Below are 10,615 nucleotides of genomic sequence, written 5' to 3' on the forward strand. Positions count from 1 at the left end.
GAACGGAATAATCGGCAAACACTGACCAGAAGAGGGACAGGATTGGACATGTGTTTTGGTATCAAGGAGTAACTTCCAAAATACTACAGGCAGCCGTAGAGTAGAAATATTGTATGACTTACCGGAGATTCGAATATATCCAACTGACACTTTGAGATGCTGGGAATACTTTCTTCTGTGAGATGAAAAGTTGACACAAAAAGGAAGCCATGACTGGCCGCATTAAAGCAATCAGAAAACTAGTAATGAAAACCAGAAACCTAGTTCATCCAGAAATGTATAAACTCGATTAAATATGTATACTAAAGTAATTGGCGGCCGTATCGTCGGTCACCTATACTCCTGCTCTGCATTGCTCCAGACGACTGTAGCACCCACCATACAGTTCTTATTTGATCCAAGCCCAAAATATATTTCCATTTATCACTGACTCTGTTGCCTGTACGCTTGAGTCGTACATTAGTATTCATCGAAATCCATCAATATATTTCTCAAAATTTCATATTATCAAGTTGGTCTGACATATTCATAACAACAAAATGGTCGCACACGTGAGAGTGCGTTCACGAAGAGAAAAGCTGCGACCTAACAGTTCTGGACAGATAAAATTAACTCATCTGAAACATAAATCTAGCCTGGGAAACCGTCACTACAATAGTTCCATCTGTAAGAAAACAATTTTAGTAATTTTTGCGTTTCCTCCTTCTCCTCTCCTTTTCTTGGTCATTGCTGCTCGAGAACTATACAACACTATAACTTACTCGAGCAGTATTACTGTAAATTACTAACCACTTTGCGCAGACGATATTTAGACATACAACAGAACTATGAATGTAGTCACGCTGACATTTACTTCCACAGTTCATACATTCGTGTGTTACAGCCATGTATCTTTTTGGAACACAGTCTGCGACCGTCTTAGAAAAAGAATCGCTGACACTTTCTACAGGTTCCGCCCACCATTTTGCAGGATAATGCTCGGCCCCTTATGTCAAAAGTTGCAAATGATGCGTTCGATCGACAGTGCTGGTAAGTTCTGTACCACCTAACACACTCCACGGACGTAAAGCCACTTCAATTTGATTTCTGAACAGAAGGAAGCACTTCGTTGCATTCGATTCAGAGATTTGTCGGGAAAAAGTGCGCTCCACTCGATGTATCAAGACAACTGGCGTTGCTAAAAGTATTATACGACTTTCACATCGCTGGCAGCGTTTTATAGACAATTTTGGTGACTGACACGAAAGAGAGTAAGACTTTGAAACACTTATCAATGTAGTATAAGTTGTAAGTAAACAGTTGCCACCAATAAAGTTCCAACCCTCATGTAAGCAGACCTGGCAATTTAAAGTATTTAAGATGGTTTGCAGCTGTAGCTTACACACGTCCCTAACACAAACGGGCGATTCTTGTGTGACCACATTACTATGGGCTACTTTGAAAGCGAAGACTTGGGACTTAGTTACTCGCGGATAGATTCGCCATATCTCAGACTCCTGAACTGATTCTAGTGAGCTGCTAACTAACGTTATTAAGTCATATAGCAGGGCTAACGGGGTAAGGAACAGAATAGGCAAAACTTGCTTTCCAACCAACCTAGACGACCTCTTCAGATTGCCCATAGCCCCCCAGTTAACGTGAGAGGTTCAGTTTAGATCTTACGAATTAGACAACATCTTATGGCATTTCAAACCCTATTGTGATAACTCTGCCATAAGTAACCATAGTCATGGAGACTGAAAAGTGAACAAATTCGTGTTCACCACTAAAAATAATATAATCTGCAAATGGAGATACGATAGGTAGATAAACGTACGGAAAAAGAAATCATAACACCAAAAATCAGTTGTACGACATAAACGAAAGTTGGTAGGCGTGTTTCTACATCTGAAAGATGATGTCTATTCAAATTTTGCACCGAGCGAGGTGGTGCAGTGGTTAGCTCACTGGACTCGCATTCCGGAGGACGACGGTTCAATCCCGCGTCCGGCCATCCTGATTTAGGTTTTCCGAGATTTCCCTGAATCGCTCCAGGCCAATGCCGGGATGGTTCCTTTAAAAAGGCACGGCCGAATTCCTTCCCCGTCCTTCCCTAATCCGATGAGACCGACGACCTCGCTGTCTGGTCTCCTCCCCCAAACAAACCCAACCCAACCCTCAAATTCTGCACCTGTCGCATGAGAGTGGTGCTAAGTAGCGCCACAATGACGATTCATATAAGGTTTGCTTTAGCAAGCTGTAACGGTCGTGAGGAATAGTTATCTTTTAGGTACGAAGTGGTGAGTTTACACTCCTCTGGAAGTCCGCAGCTCCTGGTCCCGCGGTCACGTTCTCGCTTCCCGAGCACGGGGTCAAGGGTTCGATTCCCCGCGGGGTCAGTTATTTTCACCAGTTTCGAGATCACTGGGTGTTTCTGTTGTCCTCATCATTCATGCACGTGGCGATATTAGACTGAGCAAAAGGTTGGGAATTTGTATGGGCGCTGATAACCGCGCAGTTGAGCGCCCCACAAATCAGACATCATCATCATTATCAGTAGTCTAGAATGCCTTAAAGGCTTCGTGTAATTGAACTACGAGAGTCTGGATGTTTCTTCTGCGATATTGCAGAAAAACTTGGGTGGAAATTACCCACTGCACATTATTGCTGGTAGCGGTGGTTGCAGTCTCGAAAAGACGGGACTGTGGACGACTTTCTTTCTTTCTTTCTTTCTTTCTTTTGCTTGTGCCTTTTTCCCGCAGTGACGCAGGGTCGGCATGGTTAATCGAATTTGGCAAGGTTAATGGAAGAAGTGGCCAGATGTCCGCCACTACCCCGTACCCCCCAGGACGGAATTAGTGTACCCCTACTGTCTGTGTCTAGTGTAATCCACGGAAGAGTGCGAATGTGTTCAGATGTACGCGAGCCGTGTAACAGAGGCGGGACGTGGGGACCAGCCCGGTACTCACCTAGGGGATGTGGAAAACCGCCAAAAACCACATCCAGGCCTACCCGTCCAGGAAGCAGCGCATTAGCGCTCTCGGCTATCCAGGCAGTTGGATTCTGGACGACTACGTTGTACTAAAAAGAAGGAAGACCATCGTGATATGTGTACGGCTCTAGCGCCTCCTATTGCAACTGCAACAGGAACATGAGCAGCCGTTGGCACCACTGTAACACAACGAACTGTTACAAATCGGTTTCTTCAAGGACAGCTCTTAGTCAGATGCCCTGTAGCATGTAATAATCCGATCCCAACCCATCACCATTTGGGACTTCAGTGGTATCGAGCGAGAGCTCATTGGAGGTGTCTGGTGTGTTTTCTGAAGAAAGCTGGTTCTGCCTCGGTGCCGGCGATGGCCGTGTGTTGATTAGGAGGAGGTCAGTATAGAGCCTACGAGAAACCTGTCTCTGTGCTAGACACACGGGACCTACACCTATAGTTATGGTCAAGGGTGTGATTGCAAATTTGTACGTCAATCTGGTGATTCGACCTGCTGTGCTGACATTCCTGAACAGCATTCCATGGGGCTTTTCCAACAGTGTCATACTAGCCGAAATACTGCTGTTGTAACCCAACATGCTCTATGGAGTGTTGCCTTGGCATGCTCGATCACCAGAGATGTCTACAGTCGAAAGTAAATGGGACATAATTGGACGACATCGCCAGCGTCATCCTCAAACAGCATTAACATCCGGCTATTGTACAATACAAATCCAAGGATGCAAAAGTGCGTGCGTTAACATTCTTTCGATTACATCTGTCATTAATGCAATGGCTTATCTCGCGCTTAGATTAAGTTGTAATCTTACACATTTAATCACTTAAATATGTTACCAAGACAAATATATTCCTGAAATTACATCACTCTACGTTAATAACTTTTTGGTGCTGCGATTTTTTTCCGTGAGTGTAGATCATTCTAGATATTCCGTCTGGGAGAAAAAGAACATAACAGACAGCGACCAAAAATAAATTACACAAGCAGGAATATTTTGGATGAAATTATGAATATTATTAAAATATTTTGTTTGTTTAAAAATATGGATAACAACAATTCTCCAGACTCTCTACGAATACATTTTCTGTTTAGTTAACAGGTGAAGATGTAGGAAACGGTGCAACACACAATTATTTTCGGGACAAAAATGTTGATGATTACAAGCTCCAGTGTATGTTGTGTTATCTTACAGACTTTTGTGTCTGTCTGTGTGTGTGTGTGTGTCTGTGTGTGTGTGTGTGTATGTGTGTGTGTGTGTGTGTGTGTGTGTGTGTGTGTGTGTGTGTGAACTGTTGTTCCAAAAAATGGTGTCCATGGAATAAATATTAATACGCATAACATAAATGTTTCACTGCAAGTTCACATTTATGTCCCAGACCCTCTAATCTTCCCCATTCTTTGCTTACGTCAACAAATTAATTGTGACTATGTAATAAAAATACCGATTGATGTTGGATGGCCGGCCGAGGTGACCCAGTGGTTCTAGGCGCTTCAGTCTGGAACGGTGCGACCGCTACGGTCGCAGGTTCGAATCCTGCCTCGGACATGGATGTGTGTGATGTCCTTAGGTTAGTTGGGTTTAAGTAGTTCTACGTTCTAGGGGACTGATGACCTCAGACGTTAAGTCCCATAGTGCTCTGAGCCATTTGAAACATTTGATGTGGGATGGGTCCACAACCTCCATGGAAATATTAAGCATGGTCGTTTCCGCTTATGATTATCAAACATGATTTTTTTTATTTAGTGTCATTTCAAGCAGTAGAAAAATAGTAATGTAAATAATATTCTATGAAGGCTGGCTTAACAGACAATTACGCAAAGTAAAGTAAACAGAACCGTTTGTAAGTAGGCTGTTTAGGTTTTTTTATTGGTAACACCACATAGCGCTCTATATGAAAATCACTGGCTGTGCTGTGTGCAGCCTGTGGCTAGTTTGCATTGTTGTCTGCCATTGTAGTGTTGGGCAGCTGGATGTTAACAGCGCATAGTGTTGCACAGTTGGAGGTGAGCCGCCCGCAGTGGTGGATGTGGGGAGAGAAATGGCGGAGTTTTGAAATTTGTAAGACTGGATGTCATGAACTGCTATGTATATTATGACTTTTCGACACTATTAAGGTAAATACATTGTTTATTCTCTACCAAAATCTTTCATTTCCTAACTATGCCTATCTGTAGTTAGTGCCTTCAGTAGTTTGAATCTTTTATTTCGCTGGCAGTAGTGGCACTCGCTGAATTGCAGTAGTTCGAGTAACGAAGATTTTTGTGAGGTAAGCGATTTGTGAAACGTATAGGTTATAGTTAGTCAGGGCCATTCTTTTGTAGGGATTTTTGAAAGTCAGATTGCGTTGCGCTAAGAATATTGTGTGTCACTTTAGTGAAAGTTTGAGTTCGTTCAGTTTTGCTCAGCTCTTTGAAAAGCAAATAATGTAAGAGGTTTATCAGCACAGTAATTCATAAATTTTTCTAAGGGGACGTTTCACGTTGACACCTGTAAGTGGAAACAATCCTATTTGATGGTGTAAATCTGACCTCTGGAAAGCAGCTAGTGACCATTTTAACAGAGTGCTATATTTTGATCAGAAAATCATAGGTCGTTATCGTCATCAGTATCATCATCATTGAATTATCACCACAGTCACATAATCATATCATCAGATCACATCATTGCCATCATCGAGAATATCGCCCATCATCATTACTATCACTATTATGATTCTCACTGTCATCACCGTGGTCATTGTCGATATGAACATTGTCATCTTCTCCTTCTCATTATCGTCACTCATAATCGTCACAACATTCTTGTCATCATCATTGAATCATTGTCATTATTATCTTCAGACCATGACGCCGCCGGCCGCTGCGGCCGAGCTGTTCTAGGCGCTTCAGTCCGGAACCGAGCTGCTGCTACGGTCGCAGGTTCGAATCCTGTCTCAGGTATGGATGTGTGTGGTGTCCTTAGGTCAGTTAGGTTGAAGTAGTTCTAAGTCTAGGGGACTGATGACCTCAGAAGTTAAGTCCCATAGTGCTCTGAGCCATTTGAGCCATGACACCATGATCATCATTATCACAGCATGATCATCACCAGTTGAGCGTCGTCACCACCATCATCATAATCGTTATCCCTGTCATCGTCAGCGTCTAGATCATAATCATCATTCTACATCATCATCATCAATCATTCGTTGCGTCAACAGTGGCTTCGTCATCGTTACCAGTGTTACAGTCTAGTCATCACAAGAGAGTCATCGTTATACACTGCTGAATAAAGGCTTTCTTTGAACTTTTATTTGCATTACCATCTTTAGCGTCACGGATTCCTGATCCTTTATCTACAGGTGTCTCGGATACCATGTACACATAGCTCAAGGTAACAGGGTATCTACTTTTAAACATCTGTGGGATCACAAATAACGTTATGACACCTATCACCGTACAACGAGACATGCCAGTTCAAAACTTCCATATATCTTCGGACATTTGTGTACGGTACCATTACTGCATGGACTCTATTCTGCCAACATGCAAGAGGAGCATTAAGAGACAGTCCATCGGACGTGCGACGCTACAGACTGCTTACCCTCGTAAAATCGGTAAGACATCATTGTGATAGATGCGCATTTACACAAATTATACTCGATACAGACAAGCTATTGTTGCAGAACTGAATTAATCTGAATGACGGTCCAGCGTCTGTATTTCGTTGTAAACTTGCAAAGTAACACGAAACTGCTCCTGGGAAAAGTAGTCTCCCCAGATGTAAGCCGTAAACGCCTTAATGGTCGAGCATTCTCCGGCTCATAAACTGACACAAGAGAGCAGGCAAGCTTCTCCGCCCGTACAGCGTCTCTTTAGGACCCGCAGGCCTGCGTTATACGCACTTCCTACTTTTCGCTAAGAGACAGGGCGACTCTGAGTTTCCGCGTGGGAGCGGGTCAGGGTAGATCGGGGGTGGGGGGGGGAGGGAGGTGGGGATGGGCGGCCGCGGCAGCCGGCGACAATAACGCATCCCAGCGCAGAGTTTAGCGGAGCGGAGACGGACGGAGAACGAAGAGGGCGTCGGAAGAAATCGATGGCGAGCGGGCTGCGCCGGTAGCGGCGGTGGCAGGCGGAAGGGGGCGCCGTACGTACGGGAGCGGCAGCCGTCGGCTTCACGGACAGCGACATCTGACGGCGGCGCAGCGGCACGCTACGCCGCCCGCTCCCCTGAGGTCGGGCAGCGACCGTGTTTCAGAATTTTTCTCTCGCCCTTTTGTTGCTGCCGCCCCAAATGCGATTTCGTACCGCACGCTGCCAGAAGTGTCTAACTCGCGTCTACGGAAACTGACATACCTCCCGTAATTTTCTTTCCTCACTGTGAAACGTTCCTGTAGTTCCGTCTATAGCGCCGAACTGACGAGAGTACCGGGCCTGCTCGTCAGCCCCTACGAGGTGCATTCAAGTTCTAAGGCCTCCGATTTTTTTTTCTAATTATCTACTCACCCAAAATCGATGAAACTGGCGTTACTTCTCGACGTAATCGCCCTGCAGACGTACACATTTTTCACAACGCTGACGCCATGATCCCATGGCAGCGGCGAAGGCTTCTTTAGGAGTCTGTTTTGACCACTGGAAAATCGCTGAGGCAATACCAGCACAGCTGGTGCATGTGCGGCCACGGAGAGTGTCTTTCATTGTTGGAAAAAGCCAAAAGTCACTAGGAGCCAGGTCAGGTGAGTAGGGAGCATGAGGAATCACTTCAAAGTTGTTATCCTGAAGAAACTGTGGCGTAACGTTAGCTCGATGTGCGGGTGCGTTGTCTTGGTGAAACAGCCCACGCACAGCCCTTCCCGGACGTTTTTGTTGCAGTGCAGAACGGAATTTGTTCTTCAAAACATTTTCGTAGGATGCATCTGTTACCGTAGTGCCCTTTGGAACGCAATGGGTAAGGATTGCGCCCTCGCTGTCCCAGGACATGGACACAATCAGTTTTTCAGCACTGGCGGTTACCCGAAATTTTTTTGGTGGCGGTGAATCTGTGTGCTTCCATTAAGCTGACTGGCGCTTTGTTTCTGGATTGAAAAATAGGATCCACGTCTCATCAATTGTCACAACTGACGAAAAAGAAAGTCCCATTCGTGCTGTCGTCGCGCGTCAACATGGCGACATGCCACACGGGCAGCCATGTGGTCCTCTGTCAGCATTCGTGGCACCCACCTGGATGACACTTTTCGCATTTTCAGGTCGTCATGCAGGACAGTACACTGTGATACACCATGGAAATGTACAGATAAAATATGGTATAACGTACCTTTTTTACACCATGTCCTAAAGTGATACGGCCATTATGGCATCGTTATGTTAAAAGACACACGGCTCACTAGGTGTATATATTTATATATTTTAGATCTGAAGATGGTCATTACAGACTGAAACCGTTAATCGTCTAAAGAATTCATTTGTGACCAGAGACAGGAATAAAAAAAGCAATTAATTAATTAATATGGAAGGTAGGAGACGAGGTACTGGCAGAAGAAAAGCCGTGAGAACGGGGCGTGAGTCATGCTTGGGTAGCTCAGATGGTAGAGCACATGCCCGCGAAAGGCAAAGGTCCCGAGTTCGAGTCTCAGTCCGGCACACAGTTTTAATCCGCCAGGAAGTTTCATATAAGATTACACTCCACTGCACAGTGAAACTCTCATTCTGGAACCTGAAAATTGTCTGAGGAACGGGTCGAAACCTGTTGCTAACAAATAAAACATCTGAAAACGGGATCGAGACTTCTTTTATTTGAATTTTAGCAAATTAATGGTGTGTACAGGACTTGGCCAGAAGGGAAAGTGATAGAAGGGGGAGCTCAAACAACTAAGGGTTTACAAAAAGCAGGATTTCTGGCGCGGGTATGGGCGAATCTTGAGCCATTTATTTTAGCTTTACAGAGCGGCATCTTACGATGCAAGTATCGAAAGTTAAACAAAGTAACCCACTCTTATACTGCGCATTATGACGTGAATCTTCTGGACAATTACTGAGAACAGTTTATGTCAAGGGTGGCGAAGAATTGGTTCGCGAGCTGCGTCTTGGCGTAAGTGCCATGGCACTCAGCCTATCTGCACAATCCCCCCTTCGCCTTCTCCCCTTCCGCCTGCGCCACGTCACACTACCTAAATGTGAGGAGGGAAAGAGAGGGCAAACTGCGAATTCGTCGCATTTAAATGTCTGCAGTCAGGTCCATTTAAAATGCAAGGTCTGCAATCCATTCTGGATGTTCTCATTTTCGTTCCTGCACTCCTTTTTCTTTCGCGACTTTAACATTGGTGGGTTTTAAAGCGAAAAATCGTTCCAGACATGTCCCTTGACTTAACCAACGTTCTTTGCAACAGTATATAAATTCTCCATACTCTTCGTTAAGTCCCATCGAAAACTGTTGCAGCTACCAGTGGAATGATGAATGCAACTTCAGAAATTTTTCTGTTCGTCCCGCCAATTTCTTGACGTGCTCCATACCTCCAAATTTAGCATGAAGTGCTTGTTGATGTACAGAACAATGAATACGATCTGTCGATTGTTGTAATTTTTTACTGTCTCATTGTCAATTGAACCTTTATATTCTTTCTGTGCGGTACTGTAATTTCGTTAATAACAAATTTGCAAAACCTGTCGATTGTGCGACTGCATAATAGATACTGAGAATTCTCTACCTCTCTTCTGTCATTGCCCGCATCTCGTGGTCGTGCGGTAGCGTTCTCGCTTCCCACGCCCGGGTTCCCGGGTTCTATTCCCGGCAGGGTCAGGGATTTTCTCTGCCTCGTGATGGCTGGGTGTTGTGTGCTGTCCTTAGGTTGGTTAGGTTTAAGTAGTTCTAAGTTCTAGGGGACTGATGACCATAGATGTTAAGTCCCATAGTGCTCAGAGCCATTTGAACCAAATCTTCTGTCATTCCAATTCAGTTTCAAAGGCTAGTCACGACAAACCGCTAGACTGTTTATATGCAAACAGCGACTGGATCTGTGAACGTCCTTGATACCACGAACAAATAGCGGAGGCTAAGCAGCGTTAACACCACCGCTCTACCGAAATGAAGAAAGTCGTTCAGACAGAAAAATGCCAAACCCCAATACTAAATTAAATGCGCTGTACCGGACACTCCCGAGAAGGAGTAGCAAAGCCAGGACAGGGCAAGCTTCGGCTAGCACGCGACGATGAGTACGATGCAGAGTTTCGTCATTACCTCTTCAAAATCTGGGAAACTTACAGCAGCCTTACTCAAAAATTTTGAATGATCTGATGAATTCCTGCCAACGGCCTTGCCGCAGTGGTAACACCGGTTCCCGTCAGATCACCGAAGTTAAGCGCTGTCGGGTTGGGCTAGCACTTGGATGGGTAACCATCCAGTCTGCCAAGCGCTGTTGGCAAGCACTCAGCCCTTGTGAGGCAAACAGGAGCTACTTGATAGAGAAGTAGCGGCTCCGGTCTCGGAAACATATACGGCCGGGAGAGCGGTGTGCTGACCTCATGCCCCTCCATATCCGCAACCAGCGACGCCTGTGGGCTGAGGGTGACACGGCGGCCGGTCGGTACCGTTGGGCCTTCATGGCCTGTTCCTACATGAAGAAGCACAAATTTCTTGTTTTGACTGACTCGTCGGAAACCAA

At 45.2% G+C, this 10,615-nt stretch overlaps 1 pseudogene; it reads left to right on the forward strand.

The window, feature by feature from the left end:
* The first annotated feature begins 10,257 nt into the window (after positions 1-10,257).
* LOC126177369 (5S ribosomal RNA) lies at positions 10,258-10,375 on the forward strand (annotated as a pseudogene).
* Positions 10,376-10,615: the final 240 nt, after the last annotated feature.

The sequence above is a fragment of the Schistocerca cancellata genome, chromosome 3, assembly GCF_023864275.1.
Source record: "Schistocerca cancellata isolate TAMUIC-IGC-003103 chromosome 3, iqSchCanc2.1, whole genome shotgun sequence".
NCBI classification, from domain to species: Eukaryota; Metazoa; Arthropoda; class Insecta; order Orthoptera; family Acrididae; genus Schistocerca; species Schistocerca cancellata.